Raw genomic sequence first — 20,184 nt, 5'->3', positions numbered from 1 at the left:
ACGCCAGGTAGGTGACTATGTATTTCTGGACTCCATTCCATTCCATTTGCCCAGTTCTTTATCCTTGTGGTAATGCCCCACTATCTTGAATATTGTAGCTCTGCCTAAGTTTATGTGACGGTTAATGTTATGTATCAATTTGGTCTAAGGGATGCCCAGATAGCTAGTAAGACATTACCTCCGCTGTGTCTGTGAAAGTATTTGGGGAAGAGATTAGTATTTGAATCATCAGCCTGAGTGAACAAGCTAACCCTTAGCAACTTGGGAGTGCATCACACAATGAGACACCTAAGAGAACAAAAGTGAGGGGCATTTTTCCCTGTCTTCTTGAGATGGGACATGTAATTCTCCTGTCCTTGGACATCAGTGTTCCTGGTTCCTGGGCCTTCAGACTCAGACTGAACTACACTGCTGGCTTTCCAGGTTCTTCAGCTTGCAGACAGTGTATTGTGGAATTTCTCAGCCTCCGTAATCGCGTAAATCTCGTCTCTCTCTCTATCCTATTGGTTCTGTCTCTGGAGAGCCCTGACCAAATACAGGTATCGGGAGTTTTCCAGCTTTGGTGTTCAAAGGTGTCTTGGCTGTTCCAGGGACTTTGTTGAACTGAAGTGATTATAATGGACATTGTTCTAGAACATGGTAGTTTTCATCTGCATTTCCCTGATGAGTCATGATCTTCAATATTTTTTTCACTGTAAAATGTTCTATATGGTGTACATTGTACAGGACATTGCACATTGTACAAAATGATAATGTTCTGTACATTGTGTAATGAGAACTTTGTCTTGTTCTTAAACTCAAGTGCAATAGTTCATCATTAATTGCAGTGTTAGCTGGAGGGCTTTTTATAGCTATCCACTGATTGCAGGGCAGTTGAGCTACAAATCAACAATAGTTAATTGAGGAAAAAAAGCCCTAAAGCTTGGAAATCAATATTATTCTAAACAGGGCTGGGACTAGGGTGAGGGAAGCCAGGAGCCTAAAATGCAGAAGGACCATCCCTGCACTTTGAACCCCTTCAATGTTGTACTTCAGGCTCACACTAGTCCTGTTTCTGGTTATGAATAACTCAGAGCTCCTATGAGAAATCGGTATAGAAAAGGAAACTATTTGGAATTGAGTGATATTAAAAAGACAAAATTTATACGATGGGGTAAAGCAGTTCTTAGAAGATATTCATATTTAAACTGCATATATTTGAAAAGAAGAAATGTTGGGGTGGGTGAAATGGATGAAAGGGGTCAAAAGATACAAACTTCCAATTATGAAATTAAAAAATTCTAGAGATGTAATGTACAGCATGGTGACTATAGTTAATAATACTGTATTGCATATTTGAAGGTTGCTAAGAAAGTAAATCTTAAAAATCCTCAGCATAAGAAAAATATTTTGCAACTGTGTGGTGATGAATGTTAGTTACTGTGGTGATCATTTCACATTATAGACAAATATTGAGTCATTATGTTGCACACCTGAAACTAATATAATGTTCTATGTCAGTTGCACCTGTATAAGGGGAAGAAGAAACTTTATTAATGGACACGAAATTTGCATTTAATTTCCAGATACTACAAAATACCTTATTCATTATATATATTTTTCAGATGCCACAAATCATAATACTCTCTGAGTGTTTTTTACCCAGACACTAAAACATTAAGTTCATTCTTAGCTCGCTGCTAATTGGTATAAAAACAGGTGACAGGCTGGACTGGATGCCCACCCAGCAGCGTGGCCAAGCTCCTCAAGCAGCAGGCAGCTCTTTTTATTATGGAAAAGGAACCCCAGGTGAAGATTACCAGAGATGGACTACAGGTGGGCAAACATATCGCCTAGTAACTGGGAGCCAGCCCTCGACGCAGAATCCAGGCTGACTGTGAAACCTTGACCGCCCAACATGCTTCCAGGGAGCCAAAGTCATGGCGGCGGGCCCCTGCCCGCTTCAGCCTGACTCCGCGCCCAGCGGTTGCCACCAGGGGGCGTCAGGGCGCGCGCATGCGCCCGATCCGGCCTCCCGGCCAATCAGATGGCAGCGCTCGGAGTCGCGTCGACCTCGCGCCCTCACCTGGCAGCCAATCACAGGTGGCAGCGGGCGCGCGTGCGGGGGAGCCGGCGGCGACTGCGGCTCCCGGGGCGCGGAGGAGGCGTCGTCCCCTCGGGCCTCGCCGGGGGAGCGTCTCGGGCCCGATGAGCTGCAGGCAACTCCGGGACGGCGGCGGACCGGGACGGTAAGAACGGGGGCGTGGCAAGACTCGAACGTGTGCTCCGAGGGGAGAAGGGAGGGCTTCCGCGGCTGCTGCCCCGCGGGTCCCGACGCCGCGCCAGGCGTGGACGGCCTCTGGAAAGTGAGTGTCGCGCGGGCGGCCCCCGGCCGGCCCTAAGAGCCTCCCACGCGCCCTCCCTTCCCTAATGTCCGCGGGCGCCTCTAGAGTCGGCTTCCGCTCCCTAACCCCGGCGGGGCGCTCCCCATCCCGCAGGGCCCGGCCGCGCCGAGGCCTCCCGGGGGAGGGGCCCGGCCTGGCTCCCGAGGCCCTCCGCCGCCTCGCAGCCCGCACCCCCCGCGGTGGTCTCCTGGGGAGCTTCAGGGGGTTAAACGTCTGTAACCGGTTTTGTAACTCCGGCCCCGCCCTCATTCAGGACTTAGGTACGTCCGGACCCTCGAAAGCGTTGAAAGCACTTTAAAGTTCATTTTTCGGTCCCTCCCTCCTGCCGCGGTGCCTTGTGTATTTTTCTTGTTTACTGTCTCTCTGGACCCAGAGCCAGGCCCGAGGGTGATTTCGAGGCATTTGATTCGGGCAGTTCCCGGATGGAGTGTTTCTTTAATGATGAAGGCTAGATGGGTGGAACATGTGGCAGGGAAAGGAATTCAGCTCTTTTTCCGATTGTGAGAGGCTTGATAAATGCTTGATCCGCATGGCAGTCAGGTTCCTGTAACACGTACACACCTCCAGTCCTCTCTGGTTGTCTCAAGGACGGGATCTCCTGCCTGGAATAGCTCACGTTCTGAGAAGATTTGAGTGCACACCTGAGGTAAGATATGCGAGGTCTTTATAATAAGGACCAAGGTTGGATCTCAAAGTTTTTCACTTGTTCTCTTCTGTGGTAAAACGTTACTGTTTAGGCAGTGTTTCCTGAGTGTGTATGATTTGAAACTGAGTATGTATGGATAAATTCGGGCCACTCATTGATGTAGATAATTCTGGACTCTCTAAATTGCCTCGTAAGAAAGGGAGGGTGGTGGTGGCTTGCTTTCCCCTGCCCACGTGGAAGGAGAAAGAAAAGTAAGAGCACCGTAGATTTTAAGCCATGTAAAGCTGATCTCTTTTTTACCATGTGACAAGGCTAATGGGCTGAAACACATACCCTAAGATTTCAGCTAATGTATTAAAGTGGTTCATTCAGGGTAAATGTATTTAAAAATGATTGCATGGGTTTGGTTGTTGTTCATTTTCATACCCTTTTCCCTACGGACTTTATTTCATGATATGATTGGATGGGAGAGGCTCTCTCAATCCATTCCATGCCAGTAGGCAAGATTATAGGTAAATTCTGTGCTCAGCAAACTTGTGCATACAGCTCAGGGAGAGCCACTGTATAGTTTATTTTCTATTGCTGTGTAACACATTATCTCAAAACAATAGCTTAAAATAATACGTGTTTATTATCTCATAATTTCTCATGGTCTGGAACCCTGGAGTGGCTTAGCTGTGTGGTTCTGGCTCAGGGTGTCTCATGAGGTCTGGTCAGGCTTTTGACTGGGTGGGCAATCTCTGAAGACTTGACTTTTGTTAGATGATCTGTCTAAGCTCACTCACCGGACTGTTAGCAGCCGGCTTCTGTTCCTCATCTGTGTGCCTCTCCGTGGGGCTGCTCATGCATGTCCTGGCAGCTAACTTCCCCCTAGAGCGAGTGATTCAAGAGAGCTTGTACCCAAGATGAGGTTCAGTCTTTCTCAGATGTTACATATAATCACTTCTGTGTTTGTTTAGTTCCACAGACTAACCCCATGATAATGTGGGGGAGAGCTACACACAAGTGTGAATACCATGAGGCGAGGTTCATTTGGGGCTATCTTAGAGGCTTGGCTTCCATACCATTTATATACCATTCTACCCTTCTCTGTATGATCTCAAGCATTGTCCTGTTACTGTTGGTACATTATTTGGCTCCAGGCTAAGGCCAATACCTCTTTTGTGTACTAGATCCAAGCAGTTATTCTTTATTCAAGGATGTTGTTCCCACAAGTCTCATCTTTATCCTGGATTAAGTTTTCTGTTTCTCTGGGTCATTTCCATCAGCAAACAGACTGATTATAATGTCGCCTCTTCTTAAAAATCCATCTTTTGATGACACATCCGCCTCCTGCTTATTTTGTTTCGTATTTGTGTGTTATTACAGGAAAATTTTTCTGGAGTTGTCCATATTTGTTTTCTCCAGTTCCCCCATTCTCCTTTAAATCTACTCTTTGTCAAGGTCACCAGTGAATTTCACAGCGCTTAATCCGATGGTCTGTTTTTAGTTTTTTTTTTTATATGATCTATTGGCAGCATTTATCAGAGGAATTCATTTCCTCCTCCTTGAAAAGAACTTTTCATTTGGATTACAGGATTTCATTTGCTTTCTACAGGATTCTCCTCCTTTTAAGACTTAACCCCTCCCAAACCCCTGACCCAATGGCTGTAAGTATTTCTTTGTAAACATTCCCTCGTCATATCCTTTTCTGGTTCCTTATCAACTCCCTAACCTCTAACCAATGAAATGCCTCAGGGCTTGGATCTCAGGCCTTTTAACCTAAATGAGTTCATTCAGTCTTGTGTTTTAAATAACACTCTATGCTGAAGATGCCAAAATTTGTACACCTAGCACAGACTTTTTCCTGAGCTCTAGTCTCATATATTTACCCGCTCAGCATCACCCCTTGTATGTCATCATCTTCTCCTTCACATCCTAAACCAATCTGTCAACTAATCTTTGGGACCTAATAGATTTTGATCTAGAATCTGACCCCTTAGTACTTCCATTTTCCCATCTTGTCTGTTACAAACATCATCTTTTGTCTATATTATTTCAGGAGCCTCTTTAACTTGTCTTCCTGCTTCCAATACTACCCTCTAAAGTTTGTTTCTAGCAGTCATATAGCAGTCAGAGTGACCCTGTTTAAATGAAAGTTAGATTCTATCACTCCTCACTCAAAACCTCAGTGACCCTAATCACACTGAGTGAAAACCAAAGAACTGGCCTACACCGACCAACTTGATTTTGGCTCTTCACCACACGGAGCTCATTCTTTGATCTCATCTCCTTTTCCATTGGCTTGTCTGTTAGCCTCTTGACCATTAACTGTGCTAAGCATGTGCCAATTTCAGTCTTTGTATTTGCCATTTCCTCTGTTGAAATATTCTTCCCCAGATATCCATAACCATGCTGTATGATTATCAGCTTGCCTCCATACTACCTGACATTTACTGCTTTATTTTCTAACATTTGTAACCATTTGAAATTTTACATGTGTATATAAATATATGTTTGAATACACAATAATATAAAATGCATTTCACATATTTTACTATGTTATTATATATAACAAAATATATAGTACTATATGATACTATAATATACATAATAATATTTTATGTATATGTGTTTAAAAAGTATTTTCCAGTTACCTCTACTGGAATGTCAGCTCCCTGAAGAAAGGGTCTTTGTTTGCATCATTGCTGAATTGCCAGTGTATAGTGCAGTACCTGGTATATGCTAGGTAGGCTCACCAAACTTTTATTGAATGAATGGTCTGCTACTCAAATGCCTCACAAACAGCACCTTGATGCACCTCCCTCCCCCTACCTCTGTGGTTAGGAGACTGTCAAAAGTGTGCAAAGTCTTTTAATCATTCCATTCCTGTGTCAAATCTCTGTTTCTCAGTTTTTTGGGGGGACAGGGATATATTTCAATTCTATTGATCCAATATGTTTTGTAGTTCATCCAAAATAGTGAACATCAGAATATTTCCAAACTTGTATGTATGACCTCACATAGAACTTCTTATGGTGATCTTTCCACAGAGTAACAATTTCTCCCTAATTTCTTAAAAAAAAAATTGTCTCCCCACCCAATTTTTTTTTGGACCCCAGAGTTCTAAAATGGCAATATTAGGGTCAATTTGGTATTTCAGAAAAATAATAGTGACTCATCTTTTGACTTCTTAATAAATGTGGGCGCAAGCTATTTTAACCTCATCCTGTGTAAGTTCCTTACACTTGTGAACTACAAATATTTTTAGGTATATTCCTTTCTTTCCCTTAAATGTATGAATTAGTCATTTGAATAATAATACAATTCTGAGTTTAGTTTAAGCATTATTATTGAATATATTTGAAAACAAACCATGGATGCTCTGAAGAAGTCTTAGCAGGATTTTTTCCCCTGCGAGCTTCTCAGTAGCAGGGAGATACAAGTAGAGATTCATAACAGGGCCCATCTGGCCTGCAGAGAATCTTACCACTTCACAAGCTCCAGATTTCTTATTATTAGGTTGACTTATTTATCAACCAAACTGAGGTATTTTTAAGAGTGAAAAGTGGTACTAATACATAGGGGCAACAGGTTAAACTGAGATCATCCTGGTCAAATATTTAGCAATCCTACTTAAATTAATTTGGCCTTCTAAGTCCTTAGTATCAGAGAAGTATCCACTTTACAAGCAGATAGCCTTCTATCTCTGGGAAGGCCTGCATCCCCCTGTGAATTCATAAATTGACCACCTGGCACGAGCTTAACTCACTTCCTTGGCTAGATTACTTTGCATCATTAGCATGATCCTAATTACTTGTTACATGAATGGAGTCTGCTTGGGGTTTTGTAAGTTTAGTATCAGTTGTTGTGATGTGCGAGGCATTTTTTCCTCTTTAATTGAGATATAATTCACGTACCATTAAATTCACTCTTTAGAGTGTAAAACTGAATGGTTTTTAGTATGTTCATAACACTGTATATTTACCACTAATTCTGGTACGTTTCATTAACGTACCTGCATCCATTAGCAGTCACCATAACAAATTACCACAAGCCTGGTGGCTTAAAACAACAAAAAATTATTCTCTCTAAATTCTGGAGACCAGTCATTTGAAATCAGCATTGCTGGACCTAAATCAGGATGTTGCCAGGGCTGTGCTTCCCCTGACACTTTAGGGGAGAATCCATTCCTTGCCTTTTCTAGCCTGTGGTCATGGCTGGCATTTCTTGGCTTGTGGTCATGTCACTCTGGTCTTCTCACACTGCTTTCTCGTAGTATATGTGTGATCTCTCTTCCCTCACTTACTAGGACACTTGTGATAGCATTTAGGGCGCACTCATATAATTAATCCAGGATAGTTTTACCTTCCCAAGATCCTTAACTTAATCACATCTGAAAGACCCTTTTTCAAAATCAGGTAACATATACATGTTTCAAGGACTGGATCTGATATTTGGGGAGGGGTGTCGTTCTGCCCACTATATTCCCCATTCCTTTTTTCTCCCCAGCCTGTGGTAACCACTAGTTTATTTCTGTCTCTATGAGTTTGCCTATTCTACACATTTTATATGAGAGGAATCATACAATATGTGGCCTTTTCTGTCTCACTTTATTCACTTAGCATGTTTCGGGGTTTATCCATGTCGTATATGTACAGCAGTACTTTGTTTTTATGACTGAATAATATTTTTTTGTATGGATGTACCACAGTTTGTTCATCCATTTGCCAATTAGTGGACATTTGGGTTCTTTGCACTTTTTGGCTATTATGAATAATGTTGCTGTGAACATTGTTATGCAAATTGTTGTGTAGGCTTATATTTTCAGTTCTTTTGGGTATGTATTTGGAGTAAAATTGGTAGTTCATATGGTAACTCTATACTTAATTTTTGAGGTACTTCCAAATGGTTGTCTGAAGTAGATGCACCATTTTATAGCAATTACATAAGCAATATATGATTCCAATTTCTCCACATCTTCTGCAACTCTTTTTGTTGAGCCTCTTATTATAGCCAAACTAGTGGGTATGAAGTAGTATCTCATTGTGATTTTGATTTACATTTCCCTAATGACTAATTGTGTTGAGTAGTATTTCTTGTTCTTATTGGTCATTTGTATATTATGTTTGGAGAAATGTCTATTCAAATCCTTTGCCCATTTTTTTTTTTTTTTGAGAGGGCATCTCTCATATTTATTGATCAAATGGTTGTTAACAACAATAAAATTCAGTATAGGGGGGTCAACGCTCAATGTACAATCATTAATCCATCTCAAGCCTAATTCTCGTCAGTCTCCAATCTTCTGAAGCATAACAAACAAGTTCTTACATGGTGAACAAATTCTTACATAGTGAATAAATTCTTACATGGTGAACAGTACAAGGGCAGTCATCACAGAAACTTTCGGTTTTGATCATGCATTATGACCTATAAACAATCAGGTCAAATATGAATATTCGTTTGATTTTTGTACTTGATTTATATGTTGATCCCACATTTCTCCTATTATTATTTTTATTTTTAATAAAATGCTGAAGTGGTAGGTAGATGCAAGATAAAGGTAGAAAACATAGTTTAGTGCTGTAAGAAGGCAAATGTAGATGATCAGATGATCAGGTGTGTGCCTATGGACTAAGTATTAATCCAGGCTAGACAAGGGCAGCAAGACATCCACGGATGCAGAAGATTTCTCTCAAAGCATGGGGGGTGAGGTTCTGAGCCTCACCTCTGTTGATCCCCTAATTCTTACCTGATGGCCCCCCTGCGACTGTGCCTGTCTTAGGTTGTTCCTCCCTTGAGGAATCTTACCCGTCTCTGGCTAACCAGTCATCTTCCGGGGCCATACAGGGAAATGTAAAGTTGGTAAGTGAGAGAGAAGCCATATTGTTTGCAAAGGTTAGCTTTTTACTTCTTTGCATATTTATGCCCTGTGGCTTCTATGCCCAGCACTTGTCTCGAGGTATCTTTACCACCTGGAGGAATTATGATACTCAGTAAATTCGATATGAGGCACGAATTCTATTTAAGGGTTGTAATTAGGAAGGAAGAAGAAAAGCTATAGATGTAGCATATGAAGGAAACATGGGAGGATTGATTATTTCTTTGACATATCTTCTTGTAGAGTACCTTAAGCATGTATAGGTTTTAAACTACTAACTAACTTGCGCACACATGTTAACATAATAGGAATACGGTGACATAAACTAAGCAAATCTATAATTACCAGCCATCTCCAGTGAAGCCAAGAAAACCAGTAAGGCACCCTAGGCATTTGTGAGAATTTGTCTATGATATGATGGATATTGTCCAACTGTACTTGAACAGTCTGAGAGAAATCAGACAAATTAAAGCAACCCATTTCTGGGATTTGTTCACATCCCATATGTTCTTTTAACCGTAGATAGTCTATAGTCGTAAGATTTTGGAGCGCTACAACTTGCACCCCTCCCAACTTCTGGTTGAGTTCCAACAGTACAGATCCGGTCATATTCGTTGTCTCACTGTATGCACATACCAGCCTAGACATCTCCCTCCTCATTCCAGTGGCAAGTCCAGGAAACGGTGGGATGGACGCAGCCACAACGGTAGCATCGCCCAGATCCCTGTGGAGGGTTTTTGATGATCATCCCCCAGCACGAGTCCTCCAGAGAGTGCTGATGCCGGAAGCTCCTCCTCATATCGTATCTTAGTTCATTTTCTGGGTAGCCAAGCTAGTCCTTGATCTTCTGCATAGAAACAAACAGACCCTTTGCCCACACTTTGACATGCCCTATATACCACTGTGTAGAACTCATTGGAGGTCAGCACACAGGAACTGCTTTTTTTAAATTTTTTATTTTATTTTTTTATTTTTATTAAGAGAAAATATTATCAGAAAAGAGTACCTCCATAGCCGATCATCTGACACCATTTAGGTGATCAAAATTAAGGATATTTAAAGCATGCATTAATCTTTGATTTACCAATAGTTTTATCCTATCAAGGAGTAATCCTCCTTTTCTTTCTTTCTTTCTTTTTTTTAATCTTTAATTTACACTTACATGAAGAATACTATGTTTACTATGCTCTCGCCTATACCAAGTCCCCCCTACAAACCACATTACAGTCACTGTCCATCTGCATTGCAAAATGTTGTAGAATCACTACTTGTCCTCTCTGTGTTGTACAGCCCTCCCTCCCCTTTCTCCTTCCCCCACTATGCACGCTAATCTTAATACCCCCTTTCTTCTTCCCACCCTTTATCCCTCCCTGCCCACCCATCCGCCCTAGTTCCTTTCCCTTTGGTACCTGTTAGTCCATTTTTGGATTCTGTAATTCCGCTGCTGTTTTGTTCCTTCAGTTTTTCCTTTGTTCTTATACTCCTCAGATGAGTGAAATCATTTGGTATTTCTCTTTCCGCGTGGCTTATTTCACTGAGCACAATACTCTCCAGCTCCATCCATGTTGCTGCAAATGGTAGGATTTTCCCTCTTCTTATGGCTGAGTAGTATTCCATTGTGTATATGTACCACATCTTCTTTATCCATTCATCTACCAATGGACATTTAGGTTGCTTCCAATTTTTGGCTATTGTAAATAGTGCTGCGATAAACATAGGGGTGCATCTGTCTTTCTCAAACTTGATTGCCGCGGTTCTTAGGGTAAATTCCTAGGAGTGGAATTCCTGGGTCAAATTGTAGGTCTGTTTTGAGCATTTTGATGAACCTCCATACTGCTTTCCACAATGGTTGAACTAATTTACATTCCCACCAGCAGTGTAGGAGGGTTCCCCTTTCTCCACAGCCTCGCCAACATTTGTTGTTGTTTGTCTTTTGGATGGCAGCCATCCTTACTGGTGTGAGGTGATACCTCATTGTAGTTTTAATTTGCATTTCTCTGATAATTAGCGATGTGGAGCATCTTTTCATGTGTCTCTTGGCCGTCTGTATTTCTTTCTTAGAGAACTGTCTGTTCAGTTCCTCTGCCTATTTTTTAATTGGGTTATTTGTTTTTTGTTTGTTGAGGTGTGTGAGCTCTTTATATATTCTGGACGTCAAGCCTTTATCGGATCTGTCATTTACAGATATATTCTCCCATACTGTAGGGTTCCTTTTTGTTCTATTGATGGTGTCTTTCGCTGTACAGAAGCTTTTCAGCTTAATGTAGTCCCAGTTGCTCATTTTTGCTGTTGTTTTCCTTGCCCGGGGAGATATGTTCAAGAAGAGGTCACTCATGTTTATGTCTAAGAGGTTTTTGCCTATGTTTTTTTCCAAGAGTTTAATGGTTTCATGACTTACATTCAGGTCTATGATCCATTTTGAGTTTACCTTTGTATATGGGGTTAGACAATGGTCCAGTTTCATTCTCCTACATGTAGTTGTCCAGTTTTGCCAGCACCATCTGTTGAAGAGACTGTCATTTTGCCATTGTATGTCCATGGCTCCTTTATCAAATATTAATTGACCATATATGTTTGGGTTAATTTCTGGAGTCTCTAATCTGTTCCACTGGTCTGTGGCTCTGTTCTTGTGCCAGTACCAAGTTGTCTTGATTACTATGGCTTTGTAGTAGAGCCTGAAGTTGGGGAGTGAGATCCCCCCTACTTTATTCTTCTTTTTCAGGATTACTTTGGCTCTTCGGGGTCTTTGGTGTTCCCATATGAATTTTTGAATTATTTGTTCCAGTTCGTTGAAGAATGTTGCTGGTAATTTGATAGGGATTGCATTAAATCTGTATATTGCTTTGGGCAGGATAGCCATTTTGACGATATTAATTATTCCTAGCCATGAGCATGGGATGAGTTTCCATTTGTTAGTGTCCCCTTTAATCTCTCTTAAGAGTGACTTGTAGTTTTCAGGGTATAGGTCTTTCACTTCTTTGGTTAGGTTTATTCCTAGGTATTTTATTCTTTTTGGTGCAATTGTGAATGGAATTGTTTTCCTGATTTCTCTTTCTATTGGTTCATTGTTAGTGTATAGGAAAGCTACAGATTTCTATGTGTTAATTTTGTATCCTGCAACTTTGCTGTATTCCGATATCAGTTCTAGTAGTTTTGGAGTGGAGTCTTTAGGGTTTTTTATGTACAGTATCATATCATCTGGAAATAGTGACAGTTTAACTTCTTCTTTACCAATCTGGATTCCTTGTATTTCTTTGTTTTGTCTGATTGCCGTGGCTAGGACCTCCAGTACTATGTTAAATAACAGTGGGGAGAGTGGGCATCCCAGTCTGGTTCCCGATCTCAGAGAATGCTTTCAGCTTCTCGCTGTTCAGTATAATGCTGGCTGTGGGTTTATCATATATGGCCTTTATTATGTTGAGGTACTTGCCCTCTATTCCCATTTTGCTGAGAGTTTTTATCATGAATGGATGTTGAATTTTGTCAAATGCTTTTTCAGCATCTATGGAGATGATCATGTGGTTTTCGTCTTTCTTTTTGTTTATGTGGTGGATGATGTTGATGGATTTTTGAATGTTGTACCATCCTTGCATCCCTGGGATGAATCCCACGTGGTCATGGTGTATGATCCTTTCGATATATTGTTGAATTCTGTTTGCTAATATTTTATTGAGTATTTTTGCATCTACATTCATCAGGGATATTGGTCTGTAATTTTCTTTTTTGGTGGGGTCTTTGCCTGGTTTTGGTATTAGGGTGATGTTGGCTTCATAGTATGAGTCTGGGAGTATTCCCTCCTCTTCTATTTTTTGGAACACTTTAAGGAGAATGGGTATTATGTCTTCTCTGTGTGTCCGATAAAATTCCAAGGTAAATCCGTCCGGCCCCGGGATTTTGTTCTTGGATAGTTTTTTGATTACCGTTTCAATTTCTTTGCTTGTAATTGGTTTGTTTAACTTTTGTGTTTCTTCCTTGATCAGTCTTGGGAGGTTGTATTTTTCTAGGAAGTTGTCCATTTCTTCTAGGTTTTCCAGCTTGTTGGCATATAGGTTTTCATAGTAGTCTTTAATAATTCTTTGTATTTCTGTGGAGTCTGTCGTGATTATTCCGTTCTCATTTCTGATGCTGTTGAATTGTGTTGATTCTTTTTTTCTCTTAATAAGTTTGGCTAGAGGCTTATCTATTTTGTTTATTTTCTCAAAGAACCAGCTCTTGGTTTCATTGATTTTTTCTATTGTTTTATTCTTCTCAATTTTGGTTATTTCTTCTCTGATCTTTATTATGTCCCTCCTTCTGCTGACTTTAGGCCTCATTTGTTCTTCTTTTTCCAGTTTCGATAATTGTGATGTTAGACTATTCATTTGGGATGGTTCTTCCTTCTTCAAGTGTGCCTTGATCGCTATATACTTTCCTCTTAAGATTGCTTTCACTGCGTCCCACAGAAGTTGGGGCTTTGTGTTGTTGTTGTCATTTGTTTCCATATATTCCTTGATCTCTATTTTAATTTGTTCGTTGATCCATTGTTTATTTAGGAGCATGGTCTTAAGCCTCCATGTGTTTGTGAGCCTTTTGTTTTCTTTGTAGAATTTATTTCTAGTTTTATACCTTTGTGGTCTGAAAAGTTGGTTGGTAGAATTTCAATATTTTGGAATTTACTGAGGCTCTTTTTGTGAACTAGTATGTGGTCTATTCTGGAGAATGTTCCATGTGCACTTGAGAAGAATGTATATACTGTTGCTTTTGGATGTAGAGTTCTATAGATGTCTATTAGGTCCATCTGTTCTAGTGTGTTGTTCAGTGCCTGTGTGTCCTTACTTATTTTCTGCCCGGTGTATCTATCCTTTGGGGTGAGTGGTGTGTTGAAGTCTCCTGAATGCATTGCAGTCTATTTCCCTCTTTAGTTCTGTTAGTATTTGTTTCACAAATGCTGGTGCTCCTGTGTTGGGTGCATATATATTTAGAATGGTTATATCCTCTTGTTGGACTGAGCCCTTTATCATTATGTAGTGTCCTTCTTTATCTCTTGTTACTTTCTTTGTTTTGAGGTCTATTTTGTCTGATATTAGTACTGCAACCCCTGCTTTCTTTTCACTGGTGTTTGCTTGAAATATGTTTTTCCATCCCTTGACTTTTAGTCTGTGCCTGTCTTTGGGCTTGAGGTGAGTTTCTTGTAAGCAGCATATAGATGGGTCTTGCTTTTTTATCCATTCTATTACTCTGTGTCTTTTGATTGGTGCATTCAGTGCATTTACATTTAGGGTGACTGTTGAAAGATATGTAGTTATTGCCATTGCAGGCTTTAGATTCGTGGTTACCAAAGGTTCAAGGTTAGCTTCTTTAGTATTTTACTGCCTAACTTAGCTTGCTTATTGAGCTGTTATATACACTGTCTGGAGATTCTTTTCTTCTCTCCCTTCTTATTCCTCCTCCTCCATTCTTCATATGTTGTGTGTTTTGTTCTGCGTTCTTTTTAGGAGTGCTCCCATCTAGAGCAGTCCCTGTAAGATGCCCTGTAGAGGTGGTTTGTGGGAAGCAAATACCCTCAGCCTTTGCTTGTCTGGGAATTGTTTAATCCCATCATCATATTTAAATGATAGTCGTGCTGGATGCAGTATCCTTGGTTCAAGGCCCTTCTGTTTCATTGCATTAAGTATATCATGCCATTCTCTTTTGGCCTGTAGGGTTTCTGTCGAGAAGTCTGATGTTAGCCTGATGGGTTTTCCTTTATAGGTGACCTTTTTCTCACTAGCTGCCTTTAAAACTCTTTCCTTGTCCTTGATCTTTGCCATTTTATTTATTATGTGTCTTGGTTTTGTCCTCCTTGTATCCTTTCTGTTGGGGGTTCTGTGTATTTCCGTGGTCTGTTTGATTATTTCCTCCCCCAGTTTGGGGAAGTTTTCAGCAATTAGTTTTTCAAAGAGACTTTCTATCCCTTTTCCTCTTTCTTCTTCTTCTGGTACCCCTATAATATGAATCTTATTCCTTTTGGCTTCGTCACATAGTTCTCTTAGTGTTGTTTCATTCCTGGAGATCCTTTTATCTCTATGTCAGCTTCTATACGTTCCTGTTCTCTGGTTTCTATTCCATCAATGGCCTCTTGCATCTTATCCATTCTGCTTATAAATCCTTCCAGGGATTGTTTCACTTCTGTGATCTCCTTCCTGACATCTGTGATCTCCCTCCGGACTTCATCCACTGCTCTTGCATTTTTCTCTGCATCTCATCCCATTGCTCTTGCATTTTTCTCTGCATCTCTATCAGCATGTTCATGATTTTTATTTTGAATTCTTTTTCAGGAGGACTGGTTAGGTCTGTCTCCTTCTTAGGTGTTGTCTCTGTGATCTTTGTCTGCCTGTAGTTTTGCCTTTTCATTGTGATAGAGATAGTTTGCAGAGCTGGTACGAGTGACAGCTGGAAGAGCTTCCCTTCTTGTTGGTTTGTGGCCTTCTCCTGGGAGAATAGCGACCTCTAGTGGCTAATGCTTGGCAGCTGTGCACAGACAGGGCTTCAGCTACCTGCCCGGTTGGTTTGGAGTTTATTTCCGCTGTTGCTGTGGCGTGTCCTGGCTGGGGCTGCTCCTCCAAAATGGTGGAGCCCCGTTGGAGGGGGAGTGGTCAGGAGGCTATTTATCTCCGTAAGGGGCCTCTGTGCTCCCTGCTGCCCAGGGGTTAGAGTGCCCAGAGATCCCCAGATTCCCTGCCTCTGGGCTAAGTGTCCTGTCCAGCCCCTTTAAGACTTGCTAAAAGCACTCTCCAAAACAAAACAAAAACAGCAACAATGAAAGAGAAAAAAAAAAAAGGGAAAAACGCGCGTTTTTCTTTGTCCTCAGTCGCCGGTCTCAGGCACCCGCTCACCGGTGTTGCTGCCCTGTTTCCCTAGTATTGGGGTCCTTGTCCCTTTAAGGCTTCCAAAAAACACTTGCCAAAAAAAGGGAAGAATGCGCGATTTTCTTTGTCCTTAGGCGCCGGTCTCAGTCACCCGCTCACTGGTGTTGCTGCCCTGTTTCCCTAGTATTGGGGTCCTTGTCCCTTTAAGGCTTCCAAAAAGCACTTGCCAAAACAAAGGGGAAAATGGGCGATTTTCTTTGTCCTCAGGTGCCGGTCTCAGGCACCCGCTCACCGGTCTTGCTGCCCTATTTCCCTAGTATTGGGGTCCCTGTCCCTTTAAGGCTTCCAAAAAGCACTCGCCAAAAAAAAAGGGAAAATCGCGTGATTTTCTTTGTCCTCAGGTGCCGGTCTCAGGCACCCACTCACCGTTCTTGCTGCCCTGTTTCCCTAGTATTGGGGTCCCTGTTCCTTTAAGGCTTCCAAAAAGCACTCGCCAAAAAAAAAAACCACTCCCATTTCTTTGTTCTCCGGCGTCAGCCTCAGGCACCCGCTCACCGGTCCTGCCGCCCTGTTTCCCTAGTATCCAGGACCCCACGCATGCACTGTGTCTGCGCTCTGGTCCGGAATCCTGGGGCTGGGTGTTCAGCAGTCCTGGGCCTTCTCTCCCTCCTTGCTGACTCCTCTCCACCCGCCAGGGGCCCGGGGGAGGGGTGCTCGGGTCCCGGCGGGCCGGGGGTAACTGGGGCTTGTATCTTACCCCCTTCGTGAAGTGCTGGGTTCTCGCAGGTGTGGATGTGGTCTGGATGTTGTCCTGTGTCCTCCGGTCTCTATTTTAGGAAGAGTTGTGTTTGTTATATTTTCATAGATATATGTGGTTTTGGGAGGAGATTTCCGCTGCTCTACTCACGCCGCCATCCTGGCTCCGCCCCCTCATAATTTTACTTTTAAGCAGTTTCTTTGGCGTTTCATATTTGTGTATGGCGCCCTCTAGTGCCCAGAAGCTCTTCCCTCTGGAGCTGCTCAGCCCCTGAATCAATGTTGGGGGTTTCAGGGGAGCAGTATTGGTGTCTGGGGGGAGGAAAGAGCTGTTTCCTGGTTCCCAGCTGGTATCTATGTCTCCACTGTCAGAACCAGTGGGCCAAGCACAAAGGTATAAGCCTCTATGCTTTGCATTTGTAGTTGCTGTAGACAGGGCTTCCCTTTGGCTGGCCTAATGCCAGGGTAGGGTTTGCCGTTTTGTGAGCCAGGTGGGGCTGGCCAGGAGAAAGGCGCAGTAGGCTGCGTATCACAGAGGGGGTCCTTCAAGCTGTGTAGCCATCCAGGGAGCTGGAGCACCTGAAGATCAAGAACGTTCCCAACCTGCTGGGCAGAGTGCACCGAGACAATTTTGTCTACCTGTCCTTTCTCCTGAGCAGTAAACTGCAATCCTTGCTCCTTTAGCAGCCCCCTTGCTTTTAGGAAGTCTCTTAGACTGCCCGCCTTTCTTTTGTTCCAGAGCAGCTGGATATGGATCCCTGCTTTCTTCAAGCAGCTGGATCTCAGTCTCTCCAGGTATTCTGCCTGTCTTAGCTTTCCCATCCCCTAATCACCAGAGTACCATGAAAGCGCTATGAAATGTAGGTTTGTGCTCCCAGAGCATATCTCCAGAGCTAGGTGTTCAGCAGTCCCAGGCTTCCACTCCCTCCCTGCTCCGTTTCTCTTCCTCCCACCAGTGAGCTGGGGTGGGGGAAGGGCTTGGGTCCTGCCGGGCCATGGCTTTGATACATTACCCTGTTCCATGAGGTTTATTCTTTTCTCCAGATGTATGCAGTTTGGTGCAGCCCTCTTTCCTGTTGCTCTTTCAGGATTAGTTGTAGTATTAATTATATTTTCGTATTATATGCAGTTTTAGGAGGAAGCCTCTGTCTCACCTCTCAGGCTGCCATCTTTAATCCTCTCCTGAATGCTTTTTTATGTTTTCTTACCTGATTGCCCAGGTGAAAGAGTACCTCCAGTAAAATGTTGAATCAAAATGTGGAAGTGGATATTGTGTTCTTCCTGATTTCAGAGGGAAAGCTTTCAGTTTTTCTCCATTAATTATGATGCTAGCTCTGGGTGTTTCACAGATGCCTTTTGTCTGATTGAGAAAGTTCCCTTCAGTTCCTAATTATAGAGATGTTTTTTTTCCCCATCATGGAAGGGTGCTACATTTTGTCAAAGCTTTTTCTGCAGGCAGATGTGTCTTTTGTCCTATATTAAAATAATATAATGATCGATTTTCAAGTAATGAACTAGCTTTGCACACCTTACACACCTTACATAAATCCCACTTGGTCATGGTATATAATCCCTTTTATATGTTGGGTTTGTTTGCTAGTATCCTGTTAAGGATTTTTACTTTTATATTCATAAGGGATATTGGTCTACAGTTTTCTTTTTTTGTGTGTTTAATGTTTTGGTCTGATTTTGGTATCAGAGTAATACTGGCCTTATAGAATGAATTGGAATGTTTACTTTTCTGATTTTTGAAAGAGTTGATGAAGGATTGGTGTTGATTCTTTTTGAATCATTTTGTTAGAATTCACCAGGTAGTCATCTGATCTTGGGTTTCTCTTTTGAGAATTTTTTTATTACTAATTCAAGTTCTTTATTTATTTTGGATCTATTCATATTTTCTGTGTTTGTGTGTGTGTTTCTGTGTGTGTGTGTGTTTGGTAATTTATGTCTCTTTTGAAATTTGTCCATTTCATCTAGATTAATTTGTTGGAATAAAATTTTTCATAGTATTTGCTTAAATTTTATAAATTCCGGGAGGGGAAATCCCAGGGCAAAAATACCTAGCTGAAACCAAAATCAGTCAAAGGGAGAAATAGCATTTACAACCCATTTGTTGCTTACATACAGCCTTCTAGGGCCTCTCTCTCTCCTGCTGCAGCAGAAGCGAGCAAATCCTCTCCTCAGCCTCTCATGTCCAGATAAGCCCTTGCTCCCCGTTGATATGGAGATTGGCTACTTCTCCCCACCCCTTCCTGTTGATATGGAGATGCACTAAAGCCAGGTGAGAGATTCTGGAAATATTGCAATTTTACCCACAAAGTTTTAAAATAAATTTTCTGTGGTTAGTAGTAATATCCCCTTTTTATTTAAAAAAATAACATATTGAGATGAAATTCACATATAAAAAGTCAGTCATTTTTGAGTGAACAATTCAGTGACATGTAGAGCATTCATGGCATACATCTGCTGTTTCTATGTAGTTTTAAAACATCTCCATCATTTCAAAGTAAAACTATCCATTAAGAAGTATCTGTTTCCCTCCCCCACTCACTGGCAGCCACCAATCTGTGTTTAGATTCTCTGGATTTACCTATTCTTGATATTTACTATAGATGAAATCATACAATACAGTGACCTTCTCTGTCTGGTTTCTTTCACTTTGCATGTTTTCAGGACTTACCCAGATTGTAGCATGCATCAGTACTGTATTCCTTTTTTTAAACCATTAAATTAAAATTTTTATTGGTATATGTATGATTAACATATAACATTGTATTAGTTTCAGATCTACAACACAGTGATTCAATATTTCTATTTATTATGAAATGATCACACAGTAAGTATAGTTAACCTCTGTCACCATACGCAGCTACAACTTTTTTTTTCTTATGATAAGAACTTTTAAGATGTATTCACTTAGCAACTTTCAAATATACAATACAGCATTATTAAAGGTAGTCACCATATTATACATTACATCTCTATTACATAGAGTTATTTTATAACTGGAAGTTTGTACTTTTTGACCCCCTCCACCCTCCCACCCCATCCCCTAAACACACACTTCTGACAAATACCATCCTGTTCTGTGTATCTATGAGCTTGGTTTTTTTTGTTTGTTTGTTTCTTTTTAGGTTCCTCATGTGCATGAGATCGTACAATATTTGTCTTTCTGTTTGTCTTATTTCACTTCGCATAATACACTGTAGGTCCATCTGTTGCAAATGGCAATATTTCAATCTTTTTTATGGTTGAATAATATTCCATTGTGTGTATATTGCCACATTTTCTTTATCCATTCATCCATCAGTGTACACTTAGGTTGTTTCCATATCTTGACTATTTGTAAATAATGCTGTAGTGAACATGGGGGAACCTGCATTCCTTTTATGGTCGAATGATATTTCAGTGTGTGTAAATACACAATTTGTTTATCCATTCATCCACTGATGGACATCTGTTATTCCACCTAGGTTAATTGTGAATAGTGTTGCTATAAATGTGCATATATATTACATATGTGTGTTTGAGTACCTGTTTTCAGTTCTTTGGGGTATATACCTAGAAGTGGACTTATGAGGTCATATAGTAATTCTATATTTAACTTTTTGAGGGAACTGCTAAACTGTCTTCTACAAAATCTTCTGATTTTTGCAAGCTTTTTGTTAATTTCTAGGATCTGAGAAACTTGATTTTGAAAGTTTTTGCTAG

The 20,184-nt window shown here is 41.3% G+C and overlaps 1 protein-coding gene and 1 gene segment (V, D, J or C); one reads left to right on the top strand and one right to left on the bottom strand.

The window, feature by feature from the left end:
• Nucleotides 1-20,184, bottom strand: part of LOC108383606 (immunoglobulin lambda variable 1-40-like) — a 178,626-nt gene that overhangs the window by 100,751 nt on the left and 57,691 nt on the right.
• The window catches only part of LOC108386584 (zinc finger protein 280B), a 135,413-nt gene continuing 117,063 nt past the window's right edge, over nt 1,835-20,184 (top strand). For 3 of the 5 annotated variants that reach the window (XR_012125510.1, XR_012125509.1, XR_012125508.1), the window contains exon 1: nt 1,835-2,228. The gene's annotated coding sequence lies outside the window, so the exon portion shown is untranslated. The other 2 variants (XM_036993124.2, XM_073222656.1) reach the window with 2 other exon arrangements.

Source organism: Manis javanica, chromosome 15 (assembly GCF_040802235.1).
Source record: "Manis javanica isolate MJ-LG chromosome 15, MJ_LKY, whole genome shotgun sequence".
NCBI classification, from domain to species: Eukaryota; Metazoa; Chordata; class Mammalia; order Pholidota; family Manidae; genus Manis; species Manis javanica.
This window is presented reverse-complemented; position numbering and strand designations above follow the sequence as displayed.